General features: G+C 38.0%; 1 pseudogene; it reads left to right on the top strand.

Annotated features, from left to right (window-relative positions):
* The first annotated feature begins 5,750 nt into the window (after positions 1 to 5,750).
* On the top strand, positions 5,751 to 25,026 carry LOC132346284 (histone-lysine N-methyltransferase SETMAR-like; annotated as a pseudogene).
* The last annotated feature ends 2,159 nt before the right edge of the window (positions 25,027 to 27,185 follow it).

The raw sequence follows: 27,185 nt of genomic DNA, 5'->3' as shown, positions 1-27,185 counted from the left end.
AGATCTTTTTTCAAGATATCTCTGCTGTAGTGTTTAGTGATGGCTACCACTCATTCTTTACTGTCTGTTGTATATGTCAAAGATTTAACTTCACAGGGTCCTGTGTTCTTCCTTCAATTTCAGGGGCATCACAATTGAATCTGTTAGGATACCTTGGGTAGCAAGATACAGAAATTCAAGTAAATTGACTCTAAAAAAATAAGGGAACTAACTGATTCATATGACAAAAAAATCAAATTTTATCACACACTTCTTATTTTTAGGTAGGTTGTTTGGGATATGATGTTATTTCTTTGAAAAATTTTCACTTCTCGTCTACAGTTTAAGCTTTATCTATGGGTCATTTTTTTTTAATTTTCACTGTGTCAAAATCGCTTTAACAATATTGAAGGGCCTCCTGGAAGGTACACATAGAAGCATTTGGGTCATTCATACTTATATTGGGAATTTGAATCCCTAACCTCATGCTTCTCTTCCACTTTTTTGTCCAGTGACATAAAAACAAGCCGCCAAACAATATATTCACTTTAACTCCCCAAAAATGTTCCAAAGAATCATATACACACTAATCCAACACCTTGTTTCTTAGAAATGGTTTATTAGGAATATCCAGTGAAGGTAGTTTACATATCAACATTGCCAGGTGACACCATGAGCTACCAGCAATCTCTTTACTACTGGAAATAGAGTCATTAACATCTTTATTTCTAATCAGCTTGGATTAGAGTATACTTGCTTTACCACTTTGTGTTAGTTTCTGCTGTCCAGCACAGTGAATCAGCTTTATGTGTACATACATCCCTCCTTTCTGGACTTTCTCCCCACGTCAGTCACCACAGAGCGCTGCGTAGTGCTCCTGTGCTCTACAGTAGTGACCTCAACTGTTGTCTGTTTTATACATGGTGGTGCATATATGTCAGTCTCGGTCTTCCAATTCATTCCATTTCCCCTTCCCCCTTTGGTATCCATATGTTTGTTCTCTACATCTGTGTCTCTATACCATTTTTCTAGATTTCACATAAATGCTTTCATACACAATATTCATTTCTGTCTCTCTGAGTTCACTCTGTATGACCAACTCTAGGTCCATCCATGCCTCTACAAAGGACCCAATTTCATTTCTTTTTGCTGCTGCTAAGTCGCTTCAGTCATGTCCGACTCTGTGCGACCCCATAGATGGCAGCCCACCAGGCTCCCCCGTCCCTGGGATTCTCCAGGCAAGAACACTGGAGTGGGTTGCCATTTCCTTCTCCAATGCATGAGAGTGAAAAGTGAAAGTGAAGTCACTCAGTCATGTCCAACCCTCAGCGACCCCATGGACTGCAGCCCTCCAGGCTCCTCCGTCCATGGGATTTTCCATCCTATTATATACATGTACCACATCTTCTCTATCCATCACTCTGTTGACAACATGTGGGTTGGTTCCATGTCCTGGTGGTTGTAAATAGTGCTGCAATGAACACTGGGTGTGTGTGTCTTTTTATGAATTATGATTTTTCTCTGGGTATATGTTCAGTAAAGGTATCGCTGGTTCATGGTGATTCTATTTTTAGTTTATTTAAATCTAGTCACATGAGAAAGCTGATTTCAGAGACTCTAGGAGAAGGCAATGGCACCCCACTCCAGTACTCTTGCCTGGCAAATCGCATGGGCGGAGGAGCCTGGTAAGCTACAGTCCATGGGATCGCTAGGAGTCAGACACGACTGAGTGACTTCACTTTCACTTTTCACTTTCGTGCATTGGAGAAGGAAATGGCAACCCACTCCAGTGTTCTCGCCTGGAGAATCCCAGGGACGGGGGAGCCTGGTGGGCTGCTGTCTCTGGGGTCGCACAGAGTCGGACACGACTGAAGCGACTTAGCAGCAGCAGCAGCAGCAGCAGAAGCAATTTAGGAAACTCATCCTTAAGATTCTGTTCCTCTAGAATCATTATTGGTATCAAAAGCTATTAGTGAGGGTTCTCAAGAGAAACAGAACCAATAGGATAGATGGATATCTATAATACATATCTATAATAGAGATATATAAATATATAGATAATGTGTGTCTATCCATGTCTATATGTATAGGTATATCTACATACATATGCATATATCTAATGTACATATGAAATACAGTAGTATATAAACATATATAGATATGTCTGTAGATACATATATGCAGACTATATAGACAGATATAAAAATGCCACGCGTATCTCTGTATATATATGATTATGCATACATATGGTCTTCCCAGGTAGTTCAAATGGTAAAGAATCTGCCTGCAATGTGGGAGACCCAGGTTCGATTCCTGGTTCAGGAAGATCCCCTGGAGAAGGGCATGACAACGCTCTCCAATATTCTTGCCTGGTGAGGTCCATGGACAGAGGAGCCTGGCAGGCCACAGAGTCACATAGAGTCAGACACAAATGAGCAACTAACACACACACACATGCATACATATGTGTTGTCTTTAAAATGCATGCATTTATATACACAAGTATATATAGACATGTTATTTACACATATAGAGATGCATGTACTGTGATACATATAAACATATATGTGCTGTGCTGTACTAAGTTGCTCAGTGATGTCCAGCTCTTTGTAACCCCCATGGACTGTAGCCCACCAGGCACCTCTGTTCATGTGGATTCTCCAGGCAAGAATACTGGATGGGTTACCGTGCCCTTCTCCAGGGGATCTTCTCAACCCAGGGATCAAAACCAGGTCTCCCTCATTGCTGGTGAATTCTTTACCATCTGAGCCACCAGGGAATACATACAGCTATATAATATGTATCTATATCTCTATATTTGAGTAGACATTTATGCATGTATCTATATCTATCTATTGGTTCTGTTTATAGTATATTATAATGTATATATATAACATATTAGTCATGTTAAATATATAGTCATAATACTTGTATGTGCAAATATATGCATTTATTAATATATAAAATATATTTTCTTATAAGGAATTGTCTCATGTGATTATGGAAATTGGGAATTCCATGATCTGCCCTCTGCAAGCTAGAGAACCCAGAAAACCAATGGGATAGTTCAAAGGCTTGAGAGCAAGAGGTTTGATGATGTACGTTCCAATTTGAATCTGAATGCCTGAAGACCAAAAGGCTGAGAGCAGGAGAAGACCGGCATCCCAGCTCATTTTGTCAAGCAGAGAGTGACTTCTCCTTTCTTTCACTTTTCACTCTATTCAGGTCCTCAGGGGATTTGCTGATGCTCACTCACATGGCAGAGACGGAGGGCACCTATTTTATTCAGCTCGCCAGTTCAGTTCTGGAAATACCCTCATAGACACATTGAGAAATAATGTTCAACCAAATACCTGGGCATTCTTTGATTCAGTCAGAATGATACATAAAATTAGCCATTACAACTACACACCATCATTTATAGGATATAAATACTTCTGTTTCAGCATTTCCAGTAAGGATTCTGCAAACAGTTCTGATTGGAGCAGCGTGGGTCATGTGTCCAGTGGTATGACAGTTACTCTGGCTAACGAGATGGAGGTCTTACTTGATTTAGCTCCAGCCATCTTCCCCACTCCTGGATCTAGGGAGAGTCAGAATTCCTGGAATCAGAAGGGCATTCAACTAAAAACTGATTAGAATTTCTGTTAAAATAACTGTGTATTACATATATGAGACTGATCTTGTGGCTGAATGCAACAGAGAAAGCTGGATAAACTTTTTAAGAAAAATCTTTCTCAATGCATTGAAGAATAGTAACACAGTGAGGAATTACTACCTAATTATAGAAGTGGGGAACTCAGGGTTAAAATCAGCACACAACATAACTTTGATTTCGTTTGCTTATTGGAAAAAGCAATTGAGGAGTTGAACATATTCTTCAGCAAGCTGGCAGGTTGAGACAAAAGCTAAATCCCAGGGTTGTATATGGAAAATATAACAGCCAGTTGCCTTTCACCTGGGCAGGCCAGTGATGATTAAGTTTTGCAGTTGTATTTAGATGGCCAGTGAATCCAGGCACGTAACAGAGACTAATTTAAATTATTTCTGAAGGAAGAAATTTATATATTTACAATATGTTATGTATTATAAAGTATAATTATTGAACTCAAAATGATTTTATATAATTCACATTCTGAGAAACACAAATCCATAAGAAAAGACATAGAAACTAGGAATCCAGAAGATTGACAGACAATGTGGATAGACGAGTAAAATACCGGATGAGTGAGTGAGAGAGTCAGTGACGTCGCTCAGTCGTGTCCAACTCTTTGTGACCCCATGGACTGTAGGAGCCTACTATGCTCCTCTGTTGATGGGATTTTCCAGGCGAGAGTACTGGAGTGGTTGCCATTGCCTTCTCCAGAGGATCTTTCAGACCCAGGGACTGAACCCCGGTCTCCCACTTTGTAGGCAGACACTTTACTGTCTGAGCCACCAGGGAAGTGAAAAATACTGGATATTAAAATCAAATACAAAATGTAAAAGAGAAGGAAAAAGACAATGAATACATGAGTAAACAATACATGTTCAGTTGGAGCTACAGAAAGAGTTAAGATAGTGAGAAGAGAAAAGATGATATTGAAGAGATAAAAGCCAACAATTTCAGAACTATGCTAGAACTACTCAATTCTATCTTGTCCTTTGTATATCTTTTTTATTCCTTTTTCCCCTAGTATTTCATTTTCACTTTATTTTACAAAAGTACTTATCTGTGAAGGACTCAAAAATAATAAAAAGAGAAAAAGGAACCTGATCTTTAACCACAGCTATTTTGGGAAGCACTTGTGTAGAACATTTTCTTTCAGTGAATAGAATTAGCCACATACTCAAATGTGATATTATGTGTACCTATAAGTAAAATGTAATGACCTTTAATGGCATTCAAATGCTGGATTTATGAATAAAGAAAAAACTGTAACTAGGAACCATGGCAAACTTTAGTCAGTAGAAATAGGCTCAGAAGTACAGAAATGACAAAATTAGCATATTAGGACTTTAAGATGGCTATTATAAATATGTTTAAGAAAGCTATGCAAAACAAAAGTATAATGTGAGGAAAATAGAAACTGATAAAGAATGGAGTGGAATTTCTATGTTGCGGGCATGGTCATTTGTGTCCGACTCTTTGCAGCCCTTAAGTCTGTAGCCTGCCAGGCTCCTCTGTCCTGGATATTTTCTAGGCAAGAATATTGGAGTGGGTAGCCGTTTCCTACTCCAGGGATCTTCTTGACCCAGGGATCGAACCCACACCTCTTGTAACTCCTGCATTGACAGGAAGATTCTTAACCACTGCATCACCTGGGAAGCCCCATAGTGAATACTAGAATATCTAAAATGGAAAATTCACTATTTTGTTTTAAGAGCTTACAAGACACTGAACAAAAGATAAGTGAACATGAAAGAAACAATAGAATACATCCAAATTGAAAAGTTACAGAAAATAGAATGGTTTGGAGAAAAATGTAAAGGTCTTCAGTTAATTAGACTGCAAAGTGAAGTGGTCTGACATATGCATATTTGGGATTACAAAAAGAAAGACAAAAATACTTATAAATGTAAAATGTGTTTTTAAAGACAATGAAAACCGTAATTGTTCAGACCAAGTAAGCACCATGAGCCCTAATGAAAAGAAACAGAAAGAAAATACCATGAGCCTTAAAAAAGTAAAATTGATGGAATTTGGGGGAAAAAAAGTCTTAAGCAAGAGGAAAAAAGAAAAATGTATATGGAAAACAAAAACAGTACCTGATGACTTGTGTGAAGAAGCAATGCCTGACAAAAGACAGCAGAACAAAAATGCCTATGTGAATCCATTAAAACCACACAAGTATGAAGGTAAAAAAGTGAAACACGGAGGGAGGGAGGCTCAAAAGGGAGCAGGATAGCTATTCAGTTCAGTTCAGTCGCTCAGTCATGTCCGACTCTTTGCGACCCCATGAATCGCAGCACGCCAGGCCTCCCTGTCCATTGCCAACTCCCAGAATTCACTCAGACTCATGTCCATCAAGTCAGTGATGCCATCCAGCCATCTCATCCTCTGTCGTCCCCTTCTCCTCCTGCCCCGAATCCCTCCCAGCATCAGAGTCTTTTCCAATGAGTCAACTCTTCGCATGAGGTGGCCAAAGTACTGGAGTTTCAGCTTTAGCATCATTCCTTCCAAAGAAATCCCAGGGCTGATCTCCTTCAGAATGGACTGGTTGGATCTCCTTGCAGTCCAAGGGACTCTCAAGAGTCTTCTCCAACACCACAGTTCAAAAGCATCAATTCTTCGGCACTCAGCCTTCTTCACAATCCAACACTCACATCCATACATGACCACATGAAAAACCATAGCCTTCACTAGACGAACCTTTGTTGGCAAAGTAATGTCTCTGCTTTTGAATATGCTATCTAGGTTGGTCATAACTTTCTTTCCAAGGAGTAAGCGTCTTTTAATTTCTTGGCTGCAGTCACCATCTGCAGTGATTTTGGAGCCCAGAAAAATAAAGTCTGATGCTATTTCCACTGTTTCCCCATCTATTTCCCATGAAGTGGTGGGACCAGATGCCATGATCTTAGTTTTCTGAATGTTGAGCTTTAAGCCAACTTTTTCACTCTACACTTTCACTTTCATCAAGAGGCTTTTTAGTTCCTCTTCACTTTCTGCCATAAGGGTGGTGTCATCTGCATATCTGAGATTATTGATATTTCTCCCGGCAATCTTGATTCCAGCTTGTACTTCTTCCAGTCCAGCGTTTCTTATGATGTACTGTGCATAGAAGTTAAATAAGCAGGGTGACAATATACAGCCTTGACATACTCCTTTTCCTATTTGGAACCAGTCTGTTGTTCCATGTCCAGTTCTAACTGTTGCTTCCTGACCTGCATACAAATTTCTCAAGAGGCAGATCAGGTGGTATGGTATTCCGATCTCTTTCAGAATTTTCCACAGTTTATTGTGATCCACACAGTCAAAGGCTTTGGCATAATCAATAAAGCAGAAATAGATGTTTTTCTGGAACTCTCCTGCTTTTTCGATGATCCAGCAGATGTTGGCAATTTGATCTCTGGTTCCTCTGCCTTTTCTAAAACCAGCTTGAACATCAGGAAGTTCACGGTTCACATATTGCTGAAGCCTGGCTTGGAGAATTTTGAGCATTACTTTACTAGCATGTGAGATAAGTGCAATTGTGCAATTTGAGCATTCTTTGGCGTTGCCTTTCTTTGGGATTGGAATGAAAACTGACCTTTTCCAGTCCTGTGGCCACTGCTGAGTTTTCCAAATTTGCTGGCATATTGTGTGCAACACTTTCAGAGCATCATCTTTCAGGATTTGGAATAGCTCAACTGGAATGCCATCACCTCCACTAGCTTTGTTCATAGTGCTGCTTTCTAAGGCCCACTTGACTTCACATTCCAGGATGTCTGGCTCTAGGTGAGTGATCACACCATCGTGATTATATGGGTCATGAAGCTCTTTTTTGTACAGTTCTTCTGTGTATTCTTGCCGTCTCTTCTTAATATCTTCTGCTTCTGTTAGGTCCATACCATTTCTGTCCTTTATCGAGCCCATCTTTGCATGAAATTTTCCCTTAGTATTTCTACTTTTCCTGAAGAGTTCTCTAGTCTTTCCCATTCTGTTGTTTTCCTCTATTTCTTTGCATTGATTGCTTAAGAAAGCTTTCTTATCTCTTCTTGCTATTCTTTTTAACTCTGCATTCAGATGCTTATATCTTTCCTTTTCTCCTTTGCTTTTTGCTTCTCTTCTTTTCACAGCTATTTGTAAGGCCTCCCCAGACAGCCATTTTGCTTTTTTTGCATTTCTTTTCAATGGGGATGGTCTTGATCCCTGTCTCCTGTACAATGTCATGAACCTCATTCCATAGTTCATCAGGCACTCTATCTATCAGATCTAGGCCCTTAAATCTATTTCTCACTTCCACTGTATAATCATAAGGGATTTGATTTAGGTCATACCTCAATGGTCTAGTGGTTTTCCCTACTTTCTTCAATTTCAGTCTGAATTTGGCAATAAGGAGTTCATGATCTAAGCCACAGTCAGCTCCTGGTCTTGTTTCTGCTGACTGTAGAGAGCTTTTCCGTCTTTGGCTGCAAAGAATATAATCAATCTGATTTTGATATGGCATAGCTATACCTATGGCCAATTCATGCTGATGTTTGGCAATAACCAACACAATATTGTAGAGCAATTATCCTTCAATTAAAAATAAAGAAGTTTAATTATAAAAAAGTAAAATACATATTAAGCCAAATACACATAAGATTTTGATTCCATCAGATTTGTACTACAACTACTATAAATGGAAGTTCTTCCTTCTGAAAGGAGGTGGAGCCTCATGGGAACCTGGAATTAAACACAGTACACCACAGAGCTTCCCTGATAGCTTGGGGGCTCCCCTGATAGCTTCGTTGATAAAGAACCGGCCTGCAATCCAGGAGATCTGGGTTCGATCCCTGGGTTGGAAAACTCCCCTGAAGAAGGGAAAGGCTACCCACTCCAGTGTTCTGGCCTGGAGAATTCCATGGACTGTGTAGTCAATGGGGTCACAAAGACTTGGACCGGACTGGGCAACTTTCACTTTCACTACAGCATAGACAGCATGTGTTACACTTGAGATTTTTGGATTGTTTGCTTGTTTTAATATTTCTGAGAACAGACCAGTTTAAGAAAACTAACGACAATTTATTGGTGGAGTTTTAAAATACATAAAAATAAATTGAATAATGATAATATAAGAAGGATGGGACATATACAACTATGAATGTGATGGGTGAAATGTGTTTTAAATATATGAGGAACCACACATACACACAGCTAAGAGAAGAGTGAAATGCAATGAAAAGTTGATAAAATAATTTCAAAATAATACAGGAAAAGAAATATTAAGGAAAGATGCATGATACCAATATCAAGATGGTAGAATTAAATCCAAGCATATTTATAATTATAATGCATCTAAATGACCTAAAACATTATGTAGTGAAAATTGTCAGAATGAATAAAATGCAGGATCAGACTATACCCTATCTATAAGCAACCCAATATATGACATGTTTATATTTTAAATAAAAATAACAATATAAATTAGAAGTAAAATGATGAAATAGACATAAAATGGAAAATATGATTATTACATTGATATAGCAGTTATAGCTGTATAGAATAAAGTTGGCTCAGAGAAGTAATTTTACTAGAGATAAAGAGGTATACATTATAATGAAAAAATGATCCATTTATGAACAAATGATATGAAATAGGTATGATCTAATAAGAACAATTTGAAAGATAAACCAAAAATTATGGAACACAAGAGAAAAATAAATATTCCATTTTAGTTAGACATTTTGAGAATTATGAGAACACATGGAGAGAAAATGTGAATTTTGCTCTCCAACTTTATATCAAAATTTGTATAGTGTACCATACCAAACAACTGAAGGATATACATATTAGACTATATTCTGAACTGTATTCTAGACCATAGAGCAAGTCTCAATAAATTTCAAATAATTGAAATTACTTAGTGTTACATTGCAGATCAATAGTAGAACTTCTTGAAACAAATGCAATGAATATACAGAAAGTAAGCAACAATCCTATAACTCTCAGAACCAAAAAAAATACAAATAAAAGTATTAAATGTTTTTATAAAACATTTATAAAAACTCCAAATGTAAAATTTGAAGTATGCAAAGAAAGCATTGCTTAGGGAGAAATGAATTATTTTATTTATTTATTGGAAAAGAAAGTTTTGAAATCAGTCATCTAAGCTCTACCTTAACGTAGGAAAAGAAGAGCAAATTAAACTCAAAGAAAGTAGAAGAAAGGAGACAAAAACCAGAACAGAAACCTGAAATAAAGAAATTGGGCAAAAAATAAAGAAAATCAATGAAACCAAAAGCTGGCTATTTTTGAGGACCAACAAAATAGTCAAAAAAAAATTGAGAGCTGTGCTAATTATGAATATTAAGCTGGGCGTTAAACAATAGGCAAATACTACAGATTGTATAAACATATTATAAAGACGAAAAACTTATATTGTGGACAATACATGGCGATATATTCGACCATGTGGATGAAGTGGACATATTTCTTGAAAGACACACATTATGAAAAATGACAGAAGAAGACGTGAGTACTCCAGAAAAACTTAGATAATTAAAATTTATAATTAAACACTTTCCGACAAGTCTAAGCCCAGAGAGTTTTACCTGATTAATTCTATCATATATTTAAGGAATCTCTTTGAGTAGTCATGTAAGGATGGGAGATTTGGACTATAAAGAAAGCTGAGTGCTGAAGAATTGATGCTTTTGAAACGTGGTGTTGGAGAAGACTCTTAAGAGTCCCTTGGACTGCAAGGAGATCCAACCAGTCCATCCTGAAGGAGATCAATCCTGAGTGTTCATTGGAGGGACTGATGCTGAAGCTGAAGCTACAATACTTTGGCCACCTGATACGAAGAGGTGACTCATTGGAAAAGACCCTGATGCTGGGAAAGACTGAGGGCAGGAGGAGAAGGGGACGACAGAGGATGAGATGTTTGGATGGCATCAAGAGTCGAACACGACTGAGCGACTGAACTGAACTGAACTGAACTTTGAGAAAATAAAAGATCAGGGATCATTTTTAATTTGTTTAGGAGTTCAGGATTATAGACAAAGGCATTGCAACAATGAAACAATACAGCTTTCTTCAATAGCCCTCAGGAGTACAGATACAAAAACTTTTACAGGATATCAGCAAACAGGATCCTGCAAAAGTTAAAAGGAATTTGTCTTTATCCAGCTGCCCCCTCTGCCTCTGATCTGCGTCACAACTTGGGCCTGGGAAAGATGGATGTAACTTATCGGGCCCCCTCAAATTAGAAAGAAAAGTAAGAGAAAACCAACAAAGAAAGAAGGCATGTATAAAGGGAGGGAAGGAAGGAGAAAAGGGATGAAAAGAAGACTACAGTAATACAGGACATGATGAAGGATAGGAGGAAAGATAGGGAAATGGATAAACTGAAAATTGTATGACGATTTCAGAAATGTAACCACAAGAATCTGTTTCAATTCCATTTTTATTTAAGGAACTGTGTTTTAACCCGAGCTTCTATTAAAGAGACTGAAATGTAACTCATACAGGTTTAAGAAAAAGACTGTCCCATCCCCCTCCACACACATTCCAAAATTGTCATCAGGATTAAACCTCTCTATCATTTTAAACAGCTTTTATTTTTACTGGCTGAATTCTCAAACAAGCTAGCCAGGATACTATGAAAAAGCCCCTAGACACTCCAGAGTCACAAAGTTCTCAGCACCTGCAGTCACAGAAGGAAAGACAAACTCATTTCCGATATCCGTAGTTAATGCTGTAAAAGGGTTCTGACGTGCTGTGTTTTAGGTCATGCACCCATTTCTGGGACTTTAACAATTGTTATCCAGGGACACACCTTTCATTGACATCCTGGAACATCTGTCCTCTTCAAAATGGTCAGGGCCATGTTCTGATGATGCCATCTGGAGAAGGGGAAGCTTCTAGAAGGGAAAAACAAGTTTCAAAGATAAAAGTAAATGTCAGAGTTTATGTCATGCTTGTGTTTCTTTGTTAAAAATCTGTGGAAAGAACATTGGAAGTTAGAAGTCCTAAGAAATAATCCTCGCTAAACCATAGGCCAAAACGTACCTGTTCTGTGCTGCAGTTTTTCTCATCTCTCAAAAGAGATAAATACCAAACAATAGCAACGCTTACTATTCTACAGGCATTTTTAATATACTTACCCAATGAATAGGATTAACTATCTGGATATAGTTATGAGGATCCAGCAAGATAAACCATGTAAACTGTGTATCATAGCCTTAGGCATTAGGAAGTATTCAGTACATTTTATATATCAACACCATTACTACTCCAACTGACAATACTTAGTTTTAGTAGGAATTATTATATTCACTAGAAGCTAATACACCACCATTAAATGTTGTGTGCTGATGTCTGCTATGTGCTTAGTCGCTCAGTCATGTCTGTGACCCTGTGGACTGTAGCCTGCCAGGCTCCTTTGTCCATGGGGAGATTCTCCAGGCAAGAATACTGGAGTGGGTTGCCATGTCTTCCTCCAGAGGATCTTCCCAACCCAGGAATAAAACTCAGGTCTCCTGCATTGCAGGCAGATTCTTTACTGTCTGAGCCACCAGGGAAGCCTGATAAATGTTAGTTAAATGTTTTAAATAGTATATTGACAAATATTTTTCAATGACAAATTGCATACTATTTTATTGCATACTATTAAGATGAACTAAACTAATGGTTTTGTAAAGTTTGTAATAGACTAGTATAATACATGAAGTTGTTTTTCTAAATTTTCTTTTCATTCTTTCAAGAACTTTTGTTAAATCAACAAATCTTATTTTAAAATAATCTTTTAAAAACAATATCTTCTATTTGAGTGTGCCAGTAGTGTTAAAACAGTGCAACTAGAATTTAGATTATCTCTTTATATAAAAAATAAATATCAGTTCAAGAACAAGGGTAACTTACAAATGATATTAATGAGAATAAAGTAAATAATGGCAAATTAAATTATGTTAGTTTCATATTAATATTTAACAAGAGGAAATTAGTTTTATTCCTCAAATACAATTATAATTCTATTAAATCCTGTTTGATGATCAAAAAATTGTCCCGATATGACTGGGACAGAGAGAGCAAAAAACAGGACTGCATTATATTGAGGTTGAAAGTATGCATAAATTAAGTGGGGCCACATAAACTAGTGTGACATTTTTAGGATCTATCTCAAGGACAACCAGAAGACATTGTAGCATTTGACATGATCAGATTTGCATTTTCAGAAGATTTATCTTCAACAATGTGAAGAATGATTGGAAGAAGGGAACACTGAAGGCAGTCATTTCCAAAGCACTTGCTGCTGTCTATGAGTAAAATGATCTTAGCTTGGAATGATCTCAGGTAGACTAGGCCGGTAGAGACTTGATGTAGAGTTTCCGATCCTGTCCAGAGACTGAGATGGGACTGTGGCAATGAGAGAGCTGAATCCTAGCCCTGGGCCAGTGGCCAGTGACCAGTGGCTCTAGCCCTTCAGCTTTGCCAAAAAGAATTTCCACAAAGATGAAGAGTAGTGAAATAAGTGTCTATTAGTAGGAAAAAGAGAACAGTTTGTGCGGCTAGACACATGAGTGAATTCAGAGAGAGAGTTTCGCTCTCCTGACATTTGGAATCATTTTTATGGGGCTTTTCTTCTGGGTTTCCTTTTGCCAGCCATCTCGCTTTGCTTAGTTCTGTGTCCATCTTTCATATATTTCTGGGTCCCCCTATGTGTGCGTGCACATTTCTTAGATGGATTCTGGTGAAGAGGCTCATGGGTAGATTGCCATCAGTTAGTACAGGGTAATTCTGTTGCAGGAAAGGGGACCCCTTCCAGGGCCCAAAACTGGGCTCTTGCCTAACACTCATAATGAATTGTCCGAGGAGACACATGTGCTAACAAAGCAAAAGCTTTTATTGGGAAAGGGCACCTGGGTGGAGAGCAGTAAGGGAAGGGAACCCGGGAGAACTGCTCTGCCACTTCTTTTATGGTCTTGGGTTTTATGAGATGGGATTAGCTTCTGGATTGTCTTTAGCCAATCATTCTGACTCAGAGTCCTTCCTGGTGGTACATGCCTTGTTCAGCCAAGATGGATGCCAGCAGGAAGGATTCTGGGAGGTGGTCGGACATGTGGTGTCTCCTTTTGACCTTTCCTGAACTCTTCCTGTTGGTGGTGGCTTATTAGTTCCATGTTCCTTACCAGGACCTCCTGTCATAAAGCAACTCATGCAGATGGTTACTGCGGTGCCTGGCCAGGGTGGGCAGTTTCAGTCAGTGTGCTTCCCCTAACAGTTCCCCCTCCGTTTTTTACCTCCAAGGAATCTTTCTGTGCATATGTAGTCAGGAAGGTCTCCTTGACTTAGAGAATGAGAAATATGTGGTCTTTTACCTCATACCTAGGCAGGGCCCAATGTCCTCTCTTGATTGCCCTGCTATTTTGATCTTGGAGAATTGATCCACAGGAAACAAACTCCAACAGCTCACCCTGGGAGTTGGGGGAGGGGACCCATCTATGTCCTGCCTTAGGAAGGTCTGAACAAACTTGCTAAACACTGTTAAAAAATTTACAGACATTTACATTTCAGATCTAGTTGGCTTCGTTTAGTGCATCATGAATAGAGAAGCATCTGGTCTAAAGAAGTAGAGAGGAGCTTTGAAGAGTTGTACAAAGGGAGAGGGTTGTTGACTATAATGAATAGGAATTAAGAAGTTATCCTGGGTAAATGCTGATTGATTATAGCAGGATTACTTTATTTATTTGGGGCATCCCAAAGTCTGGGAGCTAGATTACGATCAATTTAAGTTTATTCTGATTGGCTTTAGATTTTGATTTCTTAACCTTGAGGCACTTACAGGCTTGAGTTTGGGTGTGCTTACATACACTGCTAAGGTATAGGAACCACTTGAGTCTATTGGCTTCCTTGTTTCATTAATTTAACAGTACTTAGAAAAATTGTGAACAGGATAACGTTGGGTGTGACAATAAACCGAAAAGAGTATATGGAATCTCTCTCAGGCTTCTAACTTGCTTAACTGGGTATATGGATAGTGTGATTCCTGATACAGAGAACAATGACAGATAAGGTTGGCTGCATATTAATAAAAGTTTGAGTTTTACATGTGCTTTGTTTGAAGTTGATTAAAATAAAAAGGTTACTTAAGCAATTGAAGATGTAGTTCTAGAATTTTGCAGGCAGATGTGAAAGAAAGATATGGAATAACACTATGACAGTGGATGAGATCCCCTAGAGAGAAAGTATAGCTTCATAAGGGACATAAACTTAGGAGAGAGTTTCGAGGATCTCTACCACTTAATAATATATAAATATTATTTTTCCTTTTGGGAAAAAAATGATTTTTCAGCAATGGAAAAAACTCTAGAGTAGAATACAACATTCCAGGATAATAATCACACTTTTCTTTTTTTCTTTTTCTTTTGTTACTAACTTTCATAGAGACTGAGCTAATCAGTTAATTGTTCTGGGTCTTAGTTTTGTTATTTGTAAGATGAAAAATTAATCTATATTAGTGCTCCCACTCAGTTATATATATTTTTTCAAACCAGATTATGGGACCATTTCTGATAAATTGAATTATAATCTCTGTGAGACAGGCCCCAAAATCTGTAGTTTCAAGAAGCACCCTGAGTGGGAACATGTGTGCTGCATAATTTCTATAGATTCTCTTGCATTCAAAGTTCTGTAATTCTATAAGAATATGCAAAAAGTCATGGACAATATAAAATAAAAGAAACAATAAAGATGGTAACTTTATTTCAAAGAACAGTTTTGAATTTAAACATCTTTTGTTCTTTTTTTATTCAAATTGAATGCTTCACCTTTAGATTTGCATCAAAAGTTGAAACCATATGTCTTAAAGCTGAACGGCTTTAGTATCTTAAATGGTTTGCCCCCTGTGGGAACTAAATTTATAATTGGTGGCTGGCTTGCTTAAATCCTTGATTATAGGAATTTCCTCTACAGCATACTTACTAGTTGAGGTTCATGGATTTTCTTTTGCTTTTCTTAGAATGTTTTCTTAACAGGATATATTTATTACCAATTTATCTGAAATAAAATTAAGTTTTAGCTCCTTACCCTGTTAAGCCAAGCAATCCTTAAAAGCAAACAATTGAGTGGAGATTCAAAAAGAATAAAACAAGCCATCATTATGGGCTTGGGAAGTTAATTAGAACATAAATTAGCAATGGTTCCTATAATGGTGGCCAAATGTTGAATTGTTCCCAGAAGTCAAAGAAACCATTTCTGATGTGAGTTTCCCAGGTTTCTTAGGGTTAAATTGGAAATTGGCAGTTGTAACAAAATGGTATTCATATGCTGGATAGGGTTAGTCTATCAGGGAGATCAACTTTGGTAACTTAGAGATTGAAGCATAAAACAGGACAGTTTCATCTGGGGCAGATGTAGACCAATGGTGACTATGTATGGCATATTGAAGTGAGAGTATTTGAGCATTTCTACCCACTTTAGATAAAATTTTGTTGTCGTTTGGTCCCTAGTCAGGTCGGACTCCTTATGAACTGTCACCTGCCAGCATCTTCTGTCCATGATACTTCCCACTTAAGAATACTGGAGTGTCATTTCTTTCTCCAGGGGATCTTCCCAACCGAGGGATTGAACCCATGTCTTCTGCAATAGCAGGTAGATTCTTTACCACTGAACCACCAGGGAAGTCCTTAGGTAAAATAGGTAATTATAAGCCTTTAATGATGGTTTAAAAATTAAACAATTTTCTTAAGACTCTCGGACTCACACACATTTAGATTGATAGTATAAATGTCACTTGGTGGCTGAAACTCCTTATCAAGAGCGCTGGTCTTAATATAAATATTTTACATATTATAATGCATGTCACTCTCCCATAAACAATTCCATTAATAATAAGCAAAATAGTATACATACTTGAATTTCAGACGTTTCTTCAACTGATTCATTGAAGCAACAGTTGTCCTTTTTGTGAAGAATTTTTGCTTTTTTCTTATAAGTATTTTTTTAAAATAATTTATTCAGCAAATATTTTTGCCTGAAAAATCCCATGGACAGAGGACCCTGGTGGGCTATAGTCCAAAGGATTGTAAAAAGTCGGACACAACTGAACAGCTGAGCGTGCACACCCACATTCAACAAATATATACTAAGGGCCAACTCTATGTCAAGCATAATATTAGGCCGTGAGAACAGCAAGAAAAAGGCAGAAAGTTTTATAACTTATATAAAGTTTATAAGATTAATGCCAAGATACTCCTATCACATTACATTGAAAATAAATGCTGAGACTTTATGGTCCAGCTATGATAGAGTCATCATTATTGAACTAGTCCATGTGTCATGAATAAAGAGAAAATTAGACAAGATTTTCAGGCACTACACAACAAGCCAATAAGACTGTGATCTCTGGAAAAAGATAAAACAAAGTGAGTTCTACAATCCCCTTGGCTTTCTGCCTGGAAGCACTTCTCAGTCTACACTAAAGGCAAATAAATTTGAAGGTGAATGCATCAGCCATACAAAAATGAGAGGTCAAGGAAGCAGAGGTGGCTAGAATTTGCAAACTCAAATACTATAGCAGATGGAGCTACTCAGAGAAAGAGCTTCAGAAATCTGCATAGGGATCCCCTTACGGTCACATGAAGATATGTGTGGAGGTGGAAAGGAAAAAGATAAACATTCCCAGAACCCACACAGAGTTGGGAAAATGTTTCCTATCCATTTAGCTAAAGTAGAGAGGCCTTGTTGATAAATTAGAACTATTCGTAGATACCCCAAAAAGATCACCTTTTAAAAAAGACTATTTAGCTCTAGAATAAAGGCTATTTAATGCTACTGTAACTAGGCTTAATAATGAATCTTAAAAGGACCACATTGATCTACAAGAAACATAAAGGCCTTATAAAAACAGACTTCAATTCATTATGAAGCAGACATCAAAATCCAAACAATAAGCAATGTAACAATCACGGTGCCCTTCATTCAAATATATGTATATATGACAAAAAGGAAAAAATGGTACCCATAACCAGAAGAAACTCTGTTTACTGGGGCAGAACCAAATATGATAAAGAGAATAGAATCAGCAGAAAAATATCTTTAAAAATTGATTATAAATATGTGCAAAGATTTAAAGGAGAATGTCAACATAACAGAAGGAAAATAAAAGATATATAAAAACCAAAATGGAACTTATAGGGAACCAAAATCTGGAAGAAAAGTTATTGAATAAGACTAATGACTAATACATGTTGGATATAGCAGAAGAATTAATGACTGCTCTTGAAGACAGAATAGAAAAATATAGATCAAAAAGTATCCAAAGTGAAGAATAGAAAGAGAAATATTGAAACATAATGAATGCTTTAGTGGATCTCTGGTACAAATTCAAGAGGTTTAACATGGATTTTTCTTTGGAGTGGTTTTGGTCACTGCCTCCTATACAATATTACTAACCTCCATTCATAATTCTTCAGGGACTCTGTCTACCAGATCTAATCCCTTGAATCTGCTTGTCACCTCCAGTGTGTACACATAAGGGATTTTATTGAGGTCAGACCTGAATGGCCTAGTGGGGTTTTTTTCCTACTTTCTTCAACTGAAGCCTGAATTTTGCAGTAATAAGACCAAGATCTGAGCCACAGTCAGCTCTAGGTCTTATTTATACTAATGATCTAGAGCTTGTCTATCTTTGGCTGCAAACATAATTAATATGATTTCAGTATTGACCACTTGGTGATGTCCATGTATAGAGACATCAATACTCTATTGGTAATAGGATTCTTGGGTACAGTCATTTTGTCTCAGTAGTATTTTGATGTTATCCTGCTATTTTATAACATCCAGTGCTGCAGATGGATAATGTGATGCTTGCATTATTTACTTTCCCTCTGTGATAATTTTTTCTTTAACCTAAAAATTTGTCTAAAAAATTCACTTTATCCAGGCAATTAAGCTTAGTTGGTAAAGGATCTGCCCACAATGCAGGAGACCCCAGTTTGATCCCTGGGTTGGGAATATCCCCTAGAGAAGGGAAAGGCTACCCACTCCAGTATTCTGGCCTGGAGAATTTCATGAACTGTATAGTCCATGGGGTCCCGAAGAGTCAGACATGATTGAATGACTTTCACTTTCAGAATTTTTACTAAGACTTTTATCTTCTCTTCCGGAAATAGATGGGAACTGATTCTTATGAATAAATATATAATTCTCTGGAGCAAAATAAGTTGCATCTTCGTTAGAATTTGGAGATTATTTTTACTTAAATTTGAAATAATTCATGACTTTAACATGAACCAGACTCATTTTCCTATAAAACTACTGAGTGAAATCCAGGGTTGAATATAATCCCTGGGCAATAATGACTTTATGCCACTTGGAAAGTGCATAGAGTGATGCATTTAGAAATTAAGAAACTGGAACACACACAGAAACACACACTCTCTCCCAGGTTATCTCTGTAGATCTGCTGACCCTCCCACGTCTTCAGAAATGACCCCAGTTCTCCGCTCTCCTATATATCTGCCCTTTGCAATGTCACTTTGCAACTTCTGCCATTAAAGGCGAAGTCCATTTTCTTTCTTATTGAAGCTGGTGAGGTGCTGTTTTGTCCAGTGAAATGCAGAGTAGAGGATATTGTGACAATTCTGAGAGTAATTCCAAAGAGAATGTGAGAATACATGCTTTTCTTCTCTCCCTCACCACTTCTTTCTCTCCCCTCTCTATCAGTAGCTGGCCAGTATGAGCATCAACACAGATTAGCCTGCTGGAGATGGAGAGATAGTTCTGAAAAAAGCCATGTTATCCTAGCCAAAGCCCTTGATCTGTGATAGAGCCAGTTAATATCAGTCAAACCAATGAAGGTACCAACAGCTGACCTCAGGGGCATGATTAGCATATCTGAGAGCAGAAGGGCTACTTGTTTGGTTGCTTGTTCCCAGCATTATTTATGGTAACTGAAAACTGAAAGAGCATCTAAATTAAAAATATTTCAGAAATAAACTGAGACTAGAGTGCAATTCCGGAGAAGGCAATGGCACCCCACTCCAGTACTCTTGCCTGGAAAATCCCGTGGATGGAGGAGCCTGGTAGGCTGCAGGCCATGGGGTCGCTAAGAGTTGACTGAGTGGCTTCACTTTCACTTTCATGCATTGGGAAGGAAATGGCAACCCACTCCAGTGTTCTTGCCTGGAGAATCCCAGGGATGGGTAGCCTGGTGGGCTGCCATCAATGGGGTCACACTGAGTCAGACACGACTGAAGTGACTTAGCAGCAACAGCAGCAGAGTGCAATTCAGTGTTACTTACTTTATACTCCATTGTGTGTGTGATCAGTCACCAAGTTGGGTCTGACCCTCTGCTACTCCTTGGACTGTAACCCACCAGACTTTTCTGTCCGTGGGATTTCCTAGACAAGAATACTGGAGTGGGTTGTCATTTCCTTCCCCAGGAAATTTTCCTGACCCAGGGATCAAACCCACATCTCCTGCATTGGCAGGTGGGTTCTTTACCACTGAACCACCAGGAACCCCCTTAGACTCCTTTAGATCTGTTCATATTAACTCCATTTCATTTATCCAACTTCTAGGGCTTATCCACATAGTTTTATGAAGCAAAGATTTCTCAATTCTTTCACGTATTATGTTTATATGATTTGCATTAGATTTAAAATATATGCAGACACATCAAAATTGTAACTGTACTGAAACACATGAAAAGGCTTCCCCCAGTCATAATGATAACATAAGATCTCTAAGGTGCAAGTAATCTGAGATACCACCTTGACTCATGTCAAATTTGAGCCAGTTTAAATGTATTCTCCTTTCGGACTATTTATATAATGTTTTCTTTAATTATTTGAATAGATATTTGCAAAGTTAATGAATTCTAACTTTGTCTAACACATTCATCTTGTTAAGTCACCCACCCACTTCTCTTACATGCCCACCCTCAACTCTTAATCATTTCTCCCAAGACATCTCTTTTATTTTAGTAAGACATCTTTTGGTTGCGAATGAGAAATTGAAATTACAGTCAATTTTAAAAAGTAATTTTATTAAAGAAATACAGTGGTTCATGAACCTGGCAAGGCTATGGGTAAATTTTGCCCCAAGTATGTATGACTGGATCTGGTAAGCTGAAGGATATTATTGCTTTTGGTCCTGTGACTCAGTAGTAAAGAACCCACTTGCCAATACAGGAAATTCAGGTTTGATCCCTGGGTTGGGAAGATCCTCTGGAGAAAGAAATGCAACCCATTTCAGTATTTTTGCCTAGAAAGTCCCATGGACAGAGGAGGTTGGCAGGCTACAGTCTCAGTTCAGTTCAGTCGCTCAGTCATGTCTGACTCTTTTCGACCCCATGAATTGCAGCACACCAGGTCCCCCTGTCCATCACCAACTCCCGGAGTTTACCCAAACTCATGCCCATTGAGTTGGTGATGCCATTCAGCCATCTCTCCTCTGTCGTGCCCTTCTCCTCCTGCTCCCAATCCCTCCCAGCATCAGAGTCTTTTCTAATGAGTCAACTCTTTGCATGAGGTGGCCAAAGTGTTGGAGTTTCAGCTTTAGCATCAGTACTTCCAATGAACACCCAGGGCTTATCTCCTTTAGGATGGACTGGTTGGATCTCCTTGCAGTCCAAGGGACTCTCAAGAGTCTTCTCCAACACCACAGTTCAAAGGCATCAATTCTTCAGTGCTCAGCTTTCTTCATAATCCAACTCTCACATCCATACATGACTGCTGCTGCTGCTGCTAAGTCACTTCAGTCGTGTCCAACTCTGTGCAACCCCATAGATAGCAGCCCACTAGGCTCCTCTGTCCCTGGGATTCTCCAGGCAAGAATACTGGAGTGGGTTGCTATTTCCTTCTCCAATGCATGAAAGTGAAAAGTGAAAGGGAAGTCACTCAGTCGTGCCCAACTCTTAACAACCCCATGGACTGCAGCCTACCAGGCTCCTCCGTCCATGGGATTTTCCAGGCAAGAGTACTGGAGTGGGGTGCCATTGCCTTCTCCCCATAAATGACTACAGGTTCGCAAAAGAATAGGACAAAACTTAGCAACTAAACAGGAAATGTATGACTGGATCTTGTGAGCTGAAGGATATTGTTGTTGCTTTCAGTCACTCAATCATGTCCAACTCTTTGTGTCCTCATGGACTGCAGCATGCCAGGCTTCCCTGTCTCCCAAAGTTTGCTCAAATTCATGTCCATTGAGTCAGTGATAATATCTAACCATCTCATCCTCTGCCACCCCCTTCTCCTTTTGCCTTCAGTCTTTCTCAGGAAGGATATTGTTTGTATGTAATTCTTTCTCCCCATCTCATCTCCTATTCTGTAGATGAACTGGCCTAGTTCCATTGGCCATCTCCAAGTAGTTGACACGACTACTGGAAGCTCTCAACCAGAGAAAAGAAAGAAGCCTCACTCTCACCTTCAGTAAGGAAACTTCCAAAGCGGGACTCAGGTTAACCTGCTGGAGTTACATGACCACTCATGTTTTCCATTCTTATGGTGTAGAGGATGTTGTTTTACAATTGACTTGGGTTATCTGTCCAAAACGATGCCAGTAGGACATTGTGATAAGCGAATAAAGAATAGTGCAAATGCAGAAGGGAGACTATTTGGCCAAAAATGTGGGCTGTCATTTCTAAAATAAGGAATCAGTGATGCTAAGAAGACCTAAATGACAGGGTCCCACTAGATTATTTCTCTTTGATATGATGTGGCAGCACAATTTATTCATTTACATCAGAGAAGGTTTTCCACATGCCAGACACTTATTGCAATAAGCTAGGAACGTTGCTGTCATAAGTTGTATAAAAATAGTTTTATAAAACTGAAAACAGTTCAGTTAAAATGTATTCTGAAAGTGGAGGAAAAATATCAAAATCATGATTTTGAAAACTTAGTCCTGTTCTATAAACATTTCCTCGTTCAGTTCAGTTCAGTCGCTCAGTCATGCCCGACTCTTTGCGACCCCATGACACAGCATGCCAGGCTTCCCTGTCCATCACCAAATCCCAGAGCTTGCTCAAACTCATGTCCATTGAGTCAGTGATGCCATCCAACCATCACATCCTCTGTTGTTGCCTTCTCCTCCTGCCTTCAATCTTTCCCATATCAGGATCTTTTCCAATAAGTCAGTTCTTCGCATCAGGTGGCCAAAGTATTGGAATTTCAGGTTAGGCATCAGTCCTTCCAGTGAATATTCAGGACTGATTTCCTTTAAGGTCTGGTAAATATCATCAAGCAAAAGTCAAATAATTTTAGAAGTTGCCTTTTGTCTCCTCCTCTTAAGGAATCTGTTCTCTGTCATCTGTTGAAACAATCATTTTGTACATTGTCTGCTTTTCTGGTTGCTTACAATGGGAGAGAGAGTGAAGCGCCAATTATTCAGATTCCAGCTATGTTAGTCAGTTTTACTCCTTTTTTGTGTGTTCTCATCTCGCTGAAGCCCTTGTTACCTGTGCTCTGCTGGAATTACCCTTCTGTTTGGTTCAGTTCAGTTCAGTTGCTCAGCTCTGTCAAACTGATTACAACCCCATGGACTGCAGCACGCCAGGCTTCCCTGTCCATCACCAACTCCTGTAGCTTGTTCAAACTCATGTCCATCAAGTCAGTGATGCCATCCAACCATCTCATCCTCTATCATCACCTTCTCCTCCTGCCTTCAATCTTTCCCAGCATCAGGGTCTTTTCAAATGAGTCCACTCTGCATCAGGTAGCCGAAGCACTGGAGTTTCAGCTTCAGCATCAGTCCTTCCAATGAATATTCAGGACTGATTTCCTTTAGGAGGGACTGGTTGGATCTCCTTGCAGTCCAAGGGACTCTCAAGAGTCTTCTCCAGAACCATAGTTCAAAAGCATCAATTCTTTGGCACTCAGCTTACTTTATAGTCCAACTCTCACATTCATACATGTAGACCTACAAGACCTTCTATAACACCCCAGAAAGATGTCCTTTTCATCATAGGGGACTGGAATACAAAAGTAGAAAGTCAAGAGATACCTGGAATAACAGATTTGGCCTTGGAGTACAAAATGAAGTCTGGCAAAGACTAACAGTTTTTCCAAGAGAAACACACTGGTCAAAATTTCCTAGCAAATTATGCAGCAACAGGATATGAATAGAAATAGCATAAGAGTGAATAGCTTTTTGCTCCTGATTCTACTCATGTTCTAATTTTATTCCTGCTTATGTAAGAGTATGTATTAGGTTGGTGCAAAAGTAATTGCAGTTTTGCATTGTTGAAATTTGACATTTGATATTGGAATACACTCTTAAATAAACGTGGTTTCATTATAGATCATTTTAATGTGCATTTCTTGCTTTATACTTTTCACTAATGAATTAATACTTGCTGTTTATTTTATATATACTTTAGACTATTGGAATGATGTTAGACAAAAAAGCAAATTCAAGTGATCTTCTTATTCAAGTTCAAAATGGATCATAAAGCAGTGGAGACAATTCACATCAGCAATGCATTTGGTCCAGGAACTGCTAATGGACATATAGTGCAGTGGTGGTTCAAAACCTTCTGCAAAAGAGACAAGTGCCTTGAAGATGAGGAGCATAGTGACCGGCCATTGGAAGTTGACAAGAACCAATTGAGAGCCATCATTGAAGCTGATCATCTTACAGCTACACAAGAAGTTGCCCCCAAACTCAACATCAACCATTCTATTCAGCATTTGAAGCAAATTGGAAAGGTGGAAAAGCCTAATGAGATGATTGGGAAAAAAAAAAAAAAGTCATCATTTTGAAGTGTCATCTTCTCTTATTCTATGCAAAAAACCAATGAACCATTTCTCAATTGGATTGTGACTTGTGATGAAACGTGGATTTTATCTGAAAAGCAATGATGACCAGCTCAGTGGTTGGACCAAGAAGAAGCTCCAAAGCACTTCCCACAGCAGAGAGTGGTCATGGCCACCGTTTGGTGGTCTATTGCTGGTCTGATCCACTACAACTTTCTGAATCCAGTGAAACCATTACAACTGAGAACTATGCTCGGCAAATCGGTTAGATGCCCATAAGACTACAATGTCTGCAGCTGGCACTGGTCAGCAGAAATGACCCAATTCTTTTCCAGGACAGCATTCTACTGCACATCACACAACTTCATTTTGATATTTGGCAAAACTAATACAATTATGTAAAGTTTAAAAACAAAATGAAATTTAAAAAAAAAAAAGTTGAATGAATTTGGGTATGAAGTTTTGCCTTATCTGCCATATTCACCTGACCTCTTGCCAGCCAGCTACTGCTATTCAAGCATCTTGACAACTTTTTGAAGACAAAATAGTTCCACAACCACCAGGATACAGAAAATGCTTTCCAAGACTCTGTCAAATCCCAAAGCACTTATTTTTATGCTACAGGAATAAACAAACATATTTCTTATTGGCAAAAATGTATTGATTGCATTGGTTCCTATTAAGATTAATAAAGATGTGTTTGAGCAATTGCATACCCTGATTTAAAATTCAGGGTGTGCAACCACAATTACTTTTGAATGCAATTACTTTTGGTTAAAAAATAAAATAAATGAAATTTTGATGAAGCATGGACTACATATAGAGGTTTAAATAATAAAATTTATTTAAGAAAAGCATATGATATTGTGTTCTATTGTATAAAATCAACATTTTCAATAGCCATTGCAGTCTTTTTCTCAGATCCATGATATTTAGTAAGATAATAAAAATTCAAATAGTTTCACAATTCATGAATATTGATGTCATCAAAGCTATAAATAAAGTATATTTATAGTTATGAGTATTTATCCCACTAAATTTTCATCAAATTCTATTTTTATGTATATATTTTAAAATTTATAGCCTAGGCAGTGTCATTATTTTTAACAATATGTATCCATACACTAGATAAAGAATTTACTTGTGAAAACTACACATGAATGCCAGTGGTCAACAAAACATGATGTATGTAAATTTCTTGTATTTGTATTTATTGATATTTGTTATGCCCTGCTGGTATTCAAGTCATAGATATTTAACATTTTCATGAATTTATGAAATAAAGTCATTGCAGAGGTTGCTATTCTTATTCCTATAAGAAGAATACATCACCAAGGTCAGTCGCTCTGGCGATCACATCAGAGCACTCTGGAAATAACAAGGAAGACCAAACAGGACAGTAGGGAACTAAGACTCTTAAATGTAACAATTTATGCATCCAATTATAAAATATGGAAGTAAACAATACACTTGCAGAAAGGAAACCAGGGAGATTTTTATTTTAGAAATCAAAGTTTACTGAAGATGTAAGGGAGTGAATGAATTAATGTTGTGTTATTTGAGCATTAATTGTTCATTAAAACACTGTGAAGGTGCAAAAATGGATGTCTCATTACTGACTTCAAGACAATTGTCTATCACAAGTAGAAATAGGCAAAGAAGTACATATAATAAAATGATAGAAGTATTGTGGGCAGGGGATAGTGGAATTGAGAGAGAAAAGAAATGAAGAGAAAAGAAAAGAGAAACTCTCAGTGTAATTAAACCTGAAATGATTTCACCAACAGCGGAATAAGGATACTGAAGGAAAATACAATGTCCTTTAACTTCTGTAAATATTTGTCCTGAAATGTGTGCCACTTTTGAAGAACCTGCTCAGAAATGAAACAAATCAGTTTTCTAGAGCCTTTATGCTATGTAAATGCTTTATAAATTAAATGATTTGACCTGATTAGAAAAAATAAGTTATAGTTGTCAGAACACTGGGGGAACAGGGGTAGGCATACAGATAAGAGTTCTGTCTCCTCTTGGAAGACATGTGAATGGAAGCTAGTAATCTTGAGTCCAAGAAACAGCTAGCAAACTAACTGGAGTTTAGTAAGGCTGGCATGGAAGATTAGAGTATCGAGTAAGAAAAAGAACTCAGAGAAAAGCTGACACAGGCTGAGGCAGGCCATTCATGTGTTCATTTGCATTCTTTCTCTGTACCTTATTCTATAGGCAACATAAGACTAAAAACATGTGTTTTAAACAAGTCAGTGCCATGATTTAATGTGCATTTAAGAAAATTATTCTTTCAGAAGTTTGGATTGTTTTTTATCAAACATGTTTTTGCTTTCTTATTTTGTACAATTTAATCCCATAAAATATTACCAATGTTTAAAAGAAAAAAAACTATAGAAGAAAAAGTTCAGTCTTGGTGTCAAAATAATTTAAGAATTGTTTTTGTGAATAAATATATATGAAAATATTACAACTTCAGTTATGACTCACCAGAGGAGCATAAAAAACCCTGCCTAACTTAAATTAATTTGATAAAATAAATTTTCCCTTCAGAAAGTTCATGAAAGCATTAGTTAGGGAAGTGCTGGTATAGAAGCTGGAATGGAACCTACCAGTCTGGAGATGGACACAGCTCTTAGGAAACATGGAAATATTTTAAGTAAATGTTAATGGGGATTGAAATGGAAATGAGAGCATGACTGTTGTTGTTGAGTTGTTAAGTCATGTCCAACTCTTTGCAAGCTCATGGACTGCAGCATGCCAGGCTTCCCTGTCCTTCACTCTATCCCAGAGCTTGCTCAAACTCACATCCATTGAGTCAGTAATACCATCCAACAAT

Source organism: Bos taurus, chromosome 10, assembly GCF_002263795.3.
Source record: "Bos taurus isolate L1 Dominette 01449 registration number 42190680 breed Hereford chromosome 10, ARS-UCD2.0, whole genome shotgun sequence".
Lineage (NCBI taxonomy): Eukaryota > Metazoa > Chordata > Mammalia > Artiodactyla > Bovidae > Bos > Bos taurus.
Note: the sequence above shows the minus strand (reverse complement) of the source record. Positions and strands in the feature narration are given on the sequence as shown.